Below are 13,910 nucleotides of genomic sequence, written 5' to 3' on the forward strand. Positions count from 1 at the left end.
CATGGTCATGGTGGTAGTGATGGCGGTCATTACATTGGTTTTGGTGCTGATGGAGATGTTGGCCATGGTCATGGTGGTAGTGATAGTGGTCATTACATTGGTTGTGGTGCTGATGCTGACATTGCTGATGTTGGTCATGGTCATGATGGTAGTGATGGTGGTCATTACATTGGTTTAGGTGCTGATGATGACGTTGCTGATGTAATGGTCATTGTGGTAGTGATGGCGGTCATTACATTGGTTTTGGTGCTGATGGTGACATTGCTGATGTTGGTCATGGTCATGGTGGTGCCAAGAGAGAAATGACAGCAATGGCAGATGGCAGCCATGTTCTTATTTTGGTGGTCACAATGACGACATCCCCAGGGCAGGTAATAAACTGTCATCGTCTGAAGAGCCCGGACCGTCTCATAACATTTTAGTCTGCTTCAGACCACTTATTCATCCTGCAAACACTAGGTAAACCCTGAGTCCCTTCGGTCCACACTGGGCTGCTAAGTCATGTCGCCGTGCTCAGGAAATCACCACCAGCCAGGATGAGTCCTGTTAGCCATTAAGTCACCACTTGGTGACTGTTTACCCGCACTGACACACATCTTAGTCCCCTTTGGATGGCTGGCCAAAGGTCATGCATCCCGTGACAGGCTCCAGTGCCTGCCACTGACCCTTCCTTGCCCAGGGTCACTCATTTCCCAAGGCCCTTGCAGGCCACCCAGGGGAAGTTTGCTTCTGGAAGATAGTGCTACCCACGGTTTCTCTCCCCTCTTCTTCTTAGGAACCTGCTCATCCAGGTGAAGGTTTCTCACTCCTTCTCAAGCCTCTAAGAAGCCACTCTTCCTCCCCGTCAGTGAGAGACTTGGCTGGAACTGGGAGAGAGAGACACTAACACCCCAGAAGGAAAGCTGGTGGCTGCTAGCCACACACCCATACCTGCTTGGCCTCTAAGCACCGGCTGTCTGCACCTTGGCAAAGAACAGGTGGGTGAATTCAGCCCAAGTTTACAAAATAGAGCCGTCTGACCCTGCGTGGCTTATGCATGAGTTCACTCCATTGCTCTTATTTATTTTCCTTTCATTTTTCTTTTTCCTGGGGATTGGTCCAGGAGCGAGCCAGGCACATTGAGCTAGATTCCCCAGTCCCGGATCCTCCAGCTCCTCTGTCATTCTTCAAATGACACTTGACTATAAGCATCCTTGTGTCAGTACACTGCAAACATACTGCAGAGTCACAGAACACACTCACACAAGCATGCACGGACATAGAACATTCACAGAACCATACGTATGCCACACACTCATCCTCGTGCGCCTAACACATATGAACTTATTAATACCACACACAATACCCCCGTGTGCACATAATGTCATGTACGTACCTACATGCAGCATGCTCAAACATGCTCTTAAAAACATACACACATACACACACACACACACACACACACACACACACACCATGTACACAAACAGCCCATTGACTTTTTTTTTTTTTCTTTTTTTTTTTTTTTTTTTTTTTTTTCGAGCTGGGGACTGAACCCAGGGCCTTGTGCTTGCTAGGCAAGTGCTCTACCACTGAGCTAAATCCCCAACCCCAGCCCATTGACTTTTACACATACACAAAGAAGTCACGAGCCTACAAGAGCACACACGCATGTGCATACCATAAAGCATACACCACACACACACACATACCAGCACCTTTTAATCTTCTGTGATTTTAGGTGGGGGTTCCCACATTGGTGTTGGACAAAAGGAGGCTGCTCTCCGTTTTTCTCACTGCCTCTAGGAACTTGACCACAGAAACACCCCGCTTTTAGACCATGCCCCCGGTGGTTAATGGGGGCGTGTGATAAGCCCCTGGGACAAAGAAAGGCTGTTGACAGCACAGGTTCTGTGGTGACCACCATGTATTCAACCTAGGCTGCCCGGCCCTCAGGAGGGCTCCAAACAGGCCCAGACTCCAAAGTCCAGCTGTGAGAAAGGCTATTTAAGGGAAGAACAAGTGTCAAAGAATATGTACAAGGCTCTTCCATATCCCTCAGGGGACAAAGACACTTTGGTCATCACAGAGGACTCTGTGACCATTGGTGTCCTTAAGAATTGCCTGCCCACTCTTCCAAAGGTCCTGAGTTCAAATCCCAGCAACCACATGGTGGCTCACAACCATCTGTAATGAGATCGGATGCCCTCTTCTGGTGTGTCTGAAGACAGCTACAGTGTACTTATATAATAAATAAATAAATAAATCTTTAAAAAAAAAAAAGAAAAAGAATTGCCTGCCCAGTTTGTTCGTTTGTCTGTCTTACTGGGGACTGGGCCTCAAGTATCCTGGCCAAGCCCTCTAGCACCTGAGCTATCCCCAGCTTCAGTTCCTCTGTTGTTCTTACTCTGCTTGGCATCCAATAGCGTCCCCAAGAAGATACATCTGACACCCCCTGCCATACACGCTCCAGCTGGGACCTGTTGCTCAACTTCAAGCTATATTTCTCCTGGTTGTCTGGAAACGCCTTTAGTTTCAGCGTCAAAATGCATCAGAGCCTCCCCAGTCAGCACTGGACTCCTGCAGGTTTCTGCTGCAGCCTCCACAGCAGGGAACAGACAGCCCCTGCCCTGGGCTCGCCCTTTGCCATTCAGTCACCTCTCGCTCAGCCAGTGCGGTAGAGCCTTGACCATGGCTGCCAGGGACCTGCACCAGAATCCTTTCCCATCCATGGTGATACAATCTCTTCTACAGTCCTTTCTCTTTCACTTCCTTTTCTTTTTGGGGACATACACCCCCGGAAAGGAAAAGGCTTTCACTGGTCGGGCTACGAACAGGCTAACAACAGAGTTAGAGGAAGACTGAAAGAAGAGGAGGAAGAGGACGTGGAGGAAGAAGAGGACTTGGTAAATATTTGCTAAGGGGATGAGTGCCCAGAAAGCAGTTCTGCAGCCCCCGTGAGGCCCAGAAAACACAGAAACCCAGGACAGAAGAAACTGCAAAAGAGAAGGCAGCCCTTGAGTCTGGCAAGCCTGTCCTCTTTCTCCTCAGATCTTTCCGAGGACCCTGAGCCTTTCCCAGGTTCATGAGCAGCTGAGTTGCCAGACAGACATTAGCAGAGGCTGTGTGTGTGTGTGTGTGTGTGTGTGTGTGTGTGTGTGTGTGTGTGTGTGTGTGTGTGTGTGCCTGCAGCTGCTCTAAGTCAAATGCCTGGAATTCTAGAATCCTTCCCACCCAGCAAGCAGGGCCAGCTGAAGGCTGACCCCCCTCGAGCTGCCTGCCAACAGAATCCTCCTGCCACTATGCCTCAGCTTCACTCAAAAGCCCAGAGCGCAGGTCAGCCAGCTTGAGTACTGTACTTAGGAGGCCCCTCCCACGCCTGCCTGCAGTGAGGCAATCTGACCCAACCCTGTCGATCATCACGTGCTCTCCCCTCCACTTCCCACCCCCCACAAGCCACCCTACGAGTCACAAGGCAGAGTTTCCATTAGCGTCAAATGTACGTGGATGCTGGTCCTAAAACCGGTGGGAACACGAGGGAAGAGGACGGTTTTAGAAAATTCACATGCCTAGGGTCACGTGGTGACCAAGGACGCAGCATCCTGCAGCTTGAGGTGAAAGGTCCTTAGGGTGTAGACTCTGTACTTGTGTCCCCTCCACCTCCTCCCGCTACCCTCATGACATAGCCACTTCAAGGATTCAGATGCTAACACTCAAATAAGATACTCCATTTGCAGGACTAGAGGGATCAATGGTCCCCAGGCTTCAAAAATCTATTTGAGTCCTGTCCCACGCATACTTCCAGTCTTGACGGTAGCATGAAATCTAACACAAGAAGACGGAGAAATTTGTTGGGGAGCCTTAGGGAGTTCAGAGACCCTGGGGAAGCCTGGGTAAGTAAAGTCAGGGATCGATTTTAGCACTGCCAGACCCTAATAACTGCTACCTTCCCGATACATGCCACCCCATTTTCTTTTGGGTGAACTGGCTTCCTCTTCTTATGAGGGTATAATGGGTTAGATTGTTACCCTCAGGACGTCCATGTGACATGGGGAGGTCACAGGGCACCAAGCCCAACTGGCACCCAGGCTGTTTCACTGGCCAAAGCAATTTGCATGGAGTTGGGCATGTGCCCCAAGTCCAAACACCTCGTGTTGCCCAGGGTTTTCCGGGATGGTCAGTAGAATCACCAGGGTCCCCCAAGTTCACGGAGGGCCTTATGCCTAGGGTTCCTGGGTCATTTCTGCTGAAAATGAAGCCACCCCAGGAAACAGCAAACTTGGGGGACACAGCCATGGGTTCACTGTGGAGCTCAGGCACCTGGAGGGACAGGGTGGAGCTTAAAACGACTTGAGGAATGGGGAAACTCAGTCAGCTCTCCAGCCACCTCCTTCGCCACCTCCCTCAGTGTGAAATCAGGGAGTCCTGCCACGCCCTAACCCTGGTGCAGCCAGCCAGCAACACCACACTCCAGGGTTTGGAGAACAGATAGAATGTTTCCACACAGCAAGGAAGAGTAAGTGTTTCGGGTCTACTTAACCCTTCAGCTGTACGGCTTTGGTGATTTTGAATGAGCATAGCCCCCCTTAGGCTCGTATATTTAAATACTTGGTCCCCAGCTGGTGAAGCTTTGGAAAGCTTTGGGAGGTGTGGTATTGTTGGAGCTGTGTCACTGGGAGACGGGTTTGAGGTTAAGCGAGCAATTCCCAGTGTGTCGTTCTCTCCCTGACCTGTGGTTGGGGATCAAGATGCGCGCTCTCAGCTGTCCCTTCGCTCAACCATCACGGACTCTGACCGTCTGGAACCATAGCCAAACGAATCCCTTTCTTTGATAAGTTGCCTTGTTCTCGGTGTTTTGTCACCGCAAAGAAAAAGTAACCAAGACGGTGGCTTTGATAGCTCTGACTCTCAGATTGGCTTTGGTTATGTCCAACTTTATCACCTGCAGTCATGGCGATTATCCTAGGCTCCTCCCAGGGACCTAGCAATGGCTTATGCTTACGACTTACGTCATCACGCCACACGCCGTGACGCCGTGACGCCATGACGCCATGACGCCATCCCGCCATCACCTGTTGCTGCCAAGTGCCCCAGGCTTGGTGTGGTCTGTGAATAAAAGGACTGCCTCCCTCCCTCTCCCTCTCCTTCTCCCCCTCCCTCTTTCTTTCTCCACATCCTCTCTCACCTCCTTTCTGCTCTTCTCTGTGACTCCCCTAATCTGCCTTCGTGACTCTGCCCACCCCCCCGATCTGTCTGCCTATCTATATGTCTGTCCACTCACCTGCCTCTACTTCCCACATCCTCAGTCAGTAACTCCTACTAGGTCAGAGGAAGAAGGGCCGGCACTGTGGTGGACATGAATTTGGGGGCCAGTAGACCACGCTACAAAACTTCAGAGGGTGGGGCTTAGGGAGATGACTCCGTGGTTAAGAGCACTGGCTGCTCTTCCAGAGGACCTGGATTCGAGTCCCAGCAACCACATAGCTCTTCATACCTCCTGGAACTCTAATCCCAGGAGGATCTGGTCTCTGAGGGTACTAAACATACACGGTGCACAAACATATGTGCAGGAAAGACAACCAAATGCATAAGATAAAAATTAAAAAAAAAAAAAAACAAAAAACAAAGAAAGCTCAGCGGGATGAGGAGTGTAAGCCAAGTTCAGAGTCTCCCAGGTGGTGAGAGCCTGGAGCAGTCCCTCACCCTCTCAGTAGCAGCTACGCCTTGAAGTCCAGGTATGGCCACGCTGCCAGCATCCCTGCTGGACTACCTCTATGGTACCCCCTACCACTCCAGGGATGGGAGCGTGTTCCAGATCTGTTGTTAAGAGGCAGGGCGTGATGCGTGGCCTGCCATCATTTGTGTGGAAAAGGACAAAACGTGAATACACACGGGGCTATTTATAGTTGCAAAGATGACCTAGAAAGATAAATAAGAAACTAATAAAAAAAAAAATAGCGACTTAGGAGCCGCGGGGAGGTAGACTTTTAACTTTCCCGAATGTACTTGGCTGTAGCGGTTGAGAACCCCGTGGCTGTTCTCCACGTTTAAAAAAAAAACAAACAAAAAAAACAAACAAACAAAAAAAAAAACACACTTCAGCTTTAAAACTAAGTATCCTTTAAAAAGAAGCTAAGGATATAAAGCTTACACAGGATTTATACAATAACCAAGCAGAGGGGGGGGGGAAAGATTTATTTCAAAAGCTGTGAGAGCGGTGTTCAGACTGAGCTATATCTTCAGAGAGAAAACGGCAGAGACTATGGGTAGCACTGAATTGGTCCCCAGTATCAGCGTTGTTTCTGCCACAGGGGTTCCCCCCTTGTGTAAAATCAACAGTTTTGAGGAGGTAGCCCAGTTACTATTGCCCGAGAAAAACATGCCCTTGCAAGGATCTAATTGGTTAAGTAGCAAACGGGAATGGTAGGTGGAACAGGACCCGGGACGTCATGGTTAAAAACAGAACGTTCGTTTCCGTGTTCCTGAGAAGGCTGGGAGTCCTGGCCACTTGGCAGCCTCGAGGCAGCTGAACAGGGCTCTAATCCACCTGCTTGGGACTGACTGATTACAGATCAAAGGGAGAAAGGGGGTGTGTGCCCAGGATTTGGGTTTTGCAAAAAGTTAAGGAAGGAAGCAGAGACTTAGGTAGAGGTCACGACCTAGGCCACTGAGCTGAGGAGACCTTCGCTGGCAGTCCCAGCATGCTGCCTGCAACGGGTTCAAATCTGTGTAATTTAGAGAATTAATTCCAAGACCAGGCATGACTTAATCATAGTGCTTGCCTAACAAACAGTGAGCCCTGAGTTTTAACCTTAGTACACACACACACACACACACACACACACACACACACACACAAATGGAACATACATGCATATGTGCACACCCGTTCATTCCCGTGATAACTGAAAAATAATGAAAAAGGGTTTAAATCTCACTTACAACCATTGGGAATCATTTCTGTGCCAGCTAACTCCTCCCTAATGAATGGGGTTGGGGGAGAGAACTGCACACTCAGCAAATCCTTCTGTGTCTCATAAGTTTGGAGAGGATGCGATGGACAGTTCTTCTTTGTTGGAGGTTGGCTATCAAATTCAGGGTAGGTGGAGAAAGTGGGAACTGGCCCTCTGGAAGCCATTACTCTGAGAGCCACCACTGATCACCAGTGAGCCTCGGGCCACTAAGGAAAATGTCCCTGGGAAGTGAAGTTGGATGTCCTGGGGCTACCATCCCCTCTGGCAGAGTGCAGCACCAAGAAGCCACTGTGTCTTAACTGACCAGAAGTGAGCACGTCTTGGGAGCCACACGATGCCAGTGAAGCTTTCCTTTGCAAGACAGGGAAGTAGGACAGGGTAGCCAGTTAACGGTATGACCTGCGAACAGAGGCATCCCAAACAGGAAGTCCTGCTTGGGTTCTCGGATAGCCCGTGGCCTGGAAGAAAAATGAAGGAGGACTGGTCTAGATTAAGAAGCAAATTAAGAGACACGAAGACTAATTGCAGAATTAGGACCCTGTAACATCAGTCAAACCAACCACCTGAGGGAAAGTACTGAGATGTTTGAGAGTGTTGTCTTAGTCAGGGTCACAGAACTTATGGACAGTCTAAATAGTAAGAAGAATTGGTTGATGACTTACAGTCTGTAGCCCAATTCCCCATCAATGGTCAGCAGCAGCTGTGAATTGAAGTCCAAGGATCTAGCAATTGCTCAGTCCTTCAAGGCAAGTAAGAGAAGAAAGAGAATCTTCCTTCTTCCAATGTCCTTACGTAGGTCTCCAGCAGAAGGTGTGGCCCAGATTAAAGGTGTGCACCACCATGCATGGGTCTGGGGTTTGCTTTGTCCCAGATGACCTTGAACTCAGAGATCTCCTTGCCTCCGTCTCCTGGGATTCGTAGCCACTATGCCTCAAGAGCTCCAGGCCAAGATCCAGGTCAGAAACTTGTATTTTCCAGCCTCAAGATCAGGATCACAGGTGAGCCTTCCGATTCTGGATTGTAGTTCATTCCAGATATAGTCAAGTTGACAACCAGGAATAGCCACTACAAGTATAAATGAGAATGTCCCCCATAGTCTCAGGCTTGTCTGTATGCTTGGTGTCCTGATGGTGGCGCTGTTTGGGGAGGTTTAGGTGGTACAGCCTTACATTGCTGGGAGGAAGCTTGGAGAGCAGAAATGCCACTTACTTCAATGTCTCTCTCTGCTTTATCTTTGAAGTTCAAAATTCCAGCTTTCAGTTCTTGTTGCCTGCCACCTGCTGCTGTGCTCCCCATCATTATAGACTATAATGCTCTGGAACCAGATCGCCAGTTTCTTCTCTAAGTTGCCTTGATCGTGGTAGTTTACCGCAGTAACAGGAAAATGATCAATATAGGAACCGTGGAGAAAATTAAGCATGGGCTGGTGTTGGATGGTTGTCATTGTTGGGAATTGGTTCTAAGGGCTCCCAAAAGCTGGGCTTCCAGATGCTGAAGGTCCTTGCCCTCAGCTGGCTTCTATCGGTAATAAAGAATTGCCGTACAGCCAATGGCTAGGCAGGGAGATGGAGGCGGGGCTTTTAGATGGCATAGGCAAGGGACAGAGGAAGAGAGAGGAGAATCGCCATGACTCGGAGGCAGAGGGATAAGATTTAAGAGCTGCAGGAGAGAAAAAAAAAATCCAACAATGTAGGTGGAAAGGGAATGTGGCCCTATGGCGTGGTGGGGTGGGGGGATGCCCAGAAAGTAACAGGGTAGCACAGATAAACTATAGATTTAGAAGGTGTTAAGCCAGGAATACCGGAGGGGAGTGCGTGCTAGCTGTGGGGAGGTTTAGAAATGCTTTGCCATTGAGCTAGTCAAGGCATATCAAAATTAGCTGGCGTGTATGTGTCTTTCAGTCGCTAAGCCAGAGCTCTTGGGTAGGTGCAGCATGCATGCACATGCGCATGCGCATGCCCGTGCACATGAGCGCCCCACCGGGAGCATCAAGTAGTTTAACTAATTCACCGCTCCATGGTGTCTTCCTTTCCTTTTCTGGTTCTGTGATGATATTCTCTGACAAAAGCCAATTAAAGGAGAAAGGGTTCCTCTTGGCTCACAGTCGAAGGCTGCACAGTCCATCATGGTGGAGGAGCCAAGGCAGCTAGCTGGAGCTTGAGGGGGCTACTCACATGGCATCCACAGTCAGTGTGCAGAGAAGGGTGAATGCTCATTGGTTAGCTCAATTTCTCCTGTTTTATAGAGTCCTAGATCCCGGCCCAGGGAATGACCCCTCCTACAAGTAAGGTATGTCTTCCCACTTAACCTAAGCAAGAGAATCTCCCACAAGTTTTCCCAGAAGCCAGCCTAACACCCCTCACAGGCATGCTAACAGTTAGTGTCCTGTGTGATTCTAGCTCATATCAAGCTGATAATTAACACTAACCATCATAACCTCAACTTGGGGGTCAGCTTTAAGTCATAACTTCCCACCCCTGGTCCTCTTAGACTATGACCACCTTAATAATGCAAAACGCATCCGGTCCAATCTTAGAGGTCCCTATAGACATGAATAGTTTCAACTAAATGTCCAAAGTCTCTTAACTGTACTGCTATAAATCAGAAACAAGCTACTCCTGTATTAGCTGCTTTTTCTGCTGCCTTGATAAATGGCAGCTTATAAAAGAAAGTGTTTATGTGGAGTTTACATTTCCAGAGCTATAAGTGTCCCTGACCACCGTGGTAGGAAGCCTGGCAGCAGGCAGGCAGGCAGGCATGGCTTTAGAGCAGCAGCTGAAGGCTTACATCCTGAGCCAGAAGCAGGAGGGAGAGGAGAGCTAACAGAATGGTGTGGCTCTATTGAAACCTCAAAGCTCTCCCCCACAATGACGCACTTTCTCCAGCAAGGCCACGCCCCCTAATCCTCCCCAAACTGCCACCAACTAGGGAGGAGTATCCAAATGCCTGAGACTTATGGGTCATTTCCTTCAAACCACCACACTTCTGACATACAATGATACAGAGTAAATATCCCTATTCCAGAATGGAGGCCTGGAGGTACAGCAAGAACTGGTCAACCCGAAGCAAGACCAAAACCCAGTCCAGAGAACACAAACCCTGCAGCTCTGTGTTCAGCATCTGGACTTGTAATGAAATCAGTCGGGTTTCAGAAGGCTTGGGCAGCCCCACGGCTCCCGCTCTGCTGCCTGTCAGGCAGGCACATAAGTTCTTTCCTTCCTGGAATGGCCCACTCCATGCCCACGGTTCTTCACAAATGCCCCCATGATTCCCCACATCTTCATTGTCCTGGGGTTTCCAACAGCAGCCTGGGCCTCACCTCACAACTTCATACAGTGTCCTCTCAAGGCCTCCCCTTCCTCTCCATTCTGGAGCAGCTACACCCACAAGCATACACATGTACATATATACAGATACACATAGAGATACACATAAATGCACACACAAAGAAACACACACATATATACACATACACACATGCACGTAGACACACATGTACATACACAGAGAGACACATATGTACACATACATATACACATTCATATTACATGAACAACACACATGCACAAAGACACATGCACACACATATACACATATATACAGACACACATGCATACATATTATATAAACAACACACATGCACAAAGACATATGCTCACACACATATATACATGTATATATATATATACATGTACGCAGAGACACACATATGCATACACAGAGAGAAACATATACACATACATATGCACACACAGATACACACATATACACATGTACAGACACACACATATGCATATACACAGAGCACACATAGATATGCACATATATACATACAAACACACACATACAGATATACATACATGAAGACAAGTGCACACAGACACACGTGCACACACAAACATGCACATACCCAAAGAGGCACACACACACACACCCTTTAAAAAACATCAAAAAGGAGAATGTGTGTCTGCCACGTCTTTTGTATCTCTCTGGTTGCTGGTACTTTACTGGGGAAGCCACAGGAAGCTTGTGGGGGACAGGAACTGGAAGCTTGGTCACTTGATGGGCCACATACAGAGCGATGCTCACCCTTGTCTGCTCCCACAATGAGAAGAGACACTCAGGTTTTGTCCTGTTTCCTGTAGCGTTGCGGGCATCTGGTGTCCCCTTGGCATGCAAAGGAGACCCCTGGAAGAGGTCAGGGGCTCTTCCTATAGGAACTGAGCTCCTGGACCTGCAGTCCTGGGAGTTGATTGCAATCGAGCCAAGGTCAGTACCAGGCTACAAGGAACACAAGAAACCTGTCCTTAGGAAGGGGTTCCCAACCGTGGTTCCCTAACATGTATCTCAGTGTGTACCGGAAGTTGATTCCATCCCAGCCTCCTGGGACCACTCCACTGTCCCTCGGAGTGCAGTTCGAGGCACAGCCCTGGTCTACCTGGGAGCTCTGTCTCTAAATTCTCCTTGCTCATACAAAGTTGGGGCTCAGCAATAGCTTGCAGGCCATCCTCAGTCTCTTGGCTGTGGGGTTTTCCCTGTATGCTCCCTTCAAGTGTCCCTTCCTCTGACAAGTTCATCAGAAGTGACAGAAGGCATTGTATCTGCCTCCCGCTCGGGTCCACGCAGTCAGAGTAATGCAGTGATGTGCGGGGCACCATCTGGGGTCCGTTCTGTCTCCTTATCTGGGGGTTATTCACCTCATCTGGACTCTGCTTTCTGTTAGTGAGATTAGGCAGGTTGAGTCTTACAGGGAGGCTTAGGGTGGACTGGATTTGGGGGTGGGGGGTCCTCATCAGAGCCGGTGTGGTTTGCATACTAATGTGAACTCCAGAGAAGAAAGACCCAGCACTTGGGGCCGAGCCCAGAAGCTATGTTTAGCAGCTCCTCACCTGCTTCGTGTGTTGAGATGGACCCGTGTTCCCCACAAGGACAAGCATTTTGGGGTCACTGGTCCAGAGTGATGCTCCCTATCCCATTTGCAGAACAGAAGACAAGGGTTAAAGGGAATGCAGCAAACGCTTCCTGTGCATCTGCTTCCCCAGGACACCTGCCAGCGACACAGAACTGTTGGCCTTGATCCAGGAGGGGAGGGGCAAACACGGTTTGCTGAGGAAAAGGATGGAGAGAGTCACCATAGTTAGGAGCCACGCACCTTACAAGGACAGGCTGTGGACGCATCTTCCCTGTCCTCACAGGCCACACACGGACTCCTCTTGAAGTCCGACTGGACAGTTGGTGACGGAGAAGGTGGCGGGCACACTCCTGTGGAACCAGGCCCCTTCCCAGAAGGAAGGGGGTCTTCCCTGGGCGAGCCGCCGTGATGGAGGCTGTCCAGCCTCACAGGCAGCCTGCTATCTTAATGACTGGCATGTGGCCGCTCAGCAGCCAAGCAGGCTGGCTGTGTGCACAGAGCCAAGAACAAAGCAGGCCATTAAAAGACAGCGCAGAAGCTCCCGCTGCAGGCTGCGGAGCCCGAGCAGATGGAGAAGAGATGGCTTCCCAGGCCTCGTAAGGAACATCAAGGCAGTCTGTCACCCAGGACTAGATGTCTGGGACCTCAGCGGCCAGAGACTGGCCAGTCACACTGTAGGCTACAAAGTCAGTCTGAAGAGGAAACAGACCTTGTGATTTATCCCTAGGCCTCCCCCACCACAGGGGTTCTTCCCTGTCTCTCCATTGCCACATTCAATTGCTCATTCGTATATTCACTCACTCATTCATTCACTTCTTCACTCACTCACTTATTCACTCATTCATGTATTCATTCATTTCTTCACTCATTCATTTCTTCACTCATTCATTTCTTCACTCATTCATTTCTTCACTCATTCATTTCTTCACTCATTCATCCACTTCTTAATTCATTCATTCATTTCTCCACTCATTCATTCATTTCTTCACTCATCAATTTTTTCACTCACTCATGTATTCATTTCTTCACTCATTCATTCATCCATTCATTTCTTCACTCACTCATTCACTCACTCATTCACTCACTCATGTATTCATTCATTTCTTCACTCATTCATTCATCCACTTCTTCACTCACTCATTCACTCACTCATGTATTCATTCATTTCTTCACTCACTCACTCAATTTTTTCACTCACTCATGTATTCATTCATTTCTTCACTCATTCATTCATCCATTTCTTCACTCACTCATTCACTCATTCATGTATTCATTCATTTCTTCACTCATCCATTTCTTCACTCATTCATTCACTTCTTAACTCATTCATTCATGTATTCACTCATTCACTAATTCACTCATCCATTTACTCACTCGCTCATGAAGCTTTTGACCGACATTTGTTATGTCACCTGGTGCTATCTGAAACTCTAAGGAGAACCCTGGAGAACCAGCAATAACCCCTTCCCCAAATATTTGCAAGTAAGTATCAGGCACTGGGGAGCTAGTGAGCCAGTGATCTTCCCATTTTTCCAGAAAGACAAAAATTAGGGTTTTTTTTTTTTTTACATTAATTCTCGAAGTATCAATAGTGGCACTTAATCCCTCAAGTTTTAAGTGCAGAATGTGTGTCAAACGAAGCATACCTGTGAGACCTGTGGTCTCAGGTCACGATATATATAGAGAGAACACGTGGTCCCATGTGGGTCCGTCTGGCACACAACTGTGTGGTGGTCCCTGAGGCCAGCTGGGGGTCTCAGACCTCTGCTGCTGAGATATTTTGCTGAATGGACAGCAACGCAGGACGCCTCCTAGAATACCTAGGGCTGTGGAGCCAGCCAGACCCAGCTCCAGGTCCCCTGAGAGCCACTGGCCACTCCTGATACGTGGCAATGTCCCTTCCTCAGGGTCAGACTCAAGCTTCTCCCTCATGGCTGTGTCTGGGTTAGCTCTCTCTGTCTTATACAGGTAAGTCCTCAAATGCAATTCTTCTTTGCATAATCCATCTGGGTTCTCCAGGAGAATGGTCAGGAGGTTAAAAGGTC

This window comes from Rattus rattus, chromosome 18, assembly GCF_011064425.1.
Source record: "Rattus rattus isolate New Zealand chromosome 18, Rrattus_CSIRO_v1, whole genome shotgun sequence".
Taxonomy (NCBI): domain Eukaryota; kingdom Metazoa; phylum Chordata; class Mammalia; order Rodentia; family Muridae; genus Rattus; species Rattus rattus.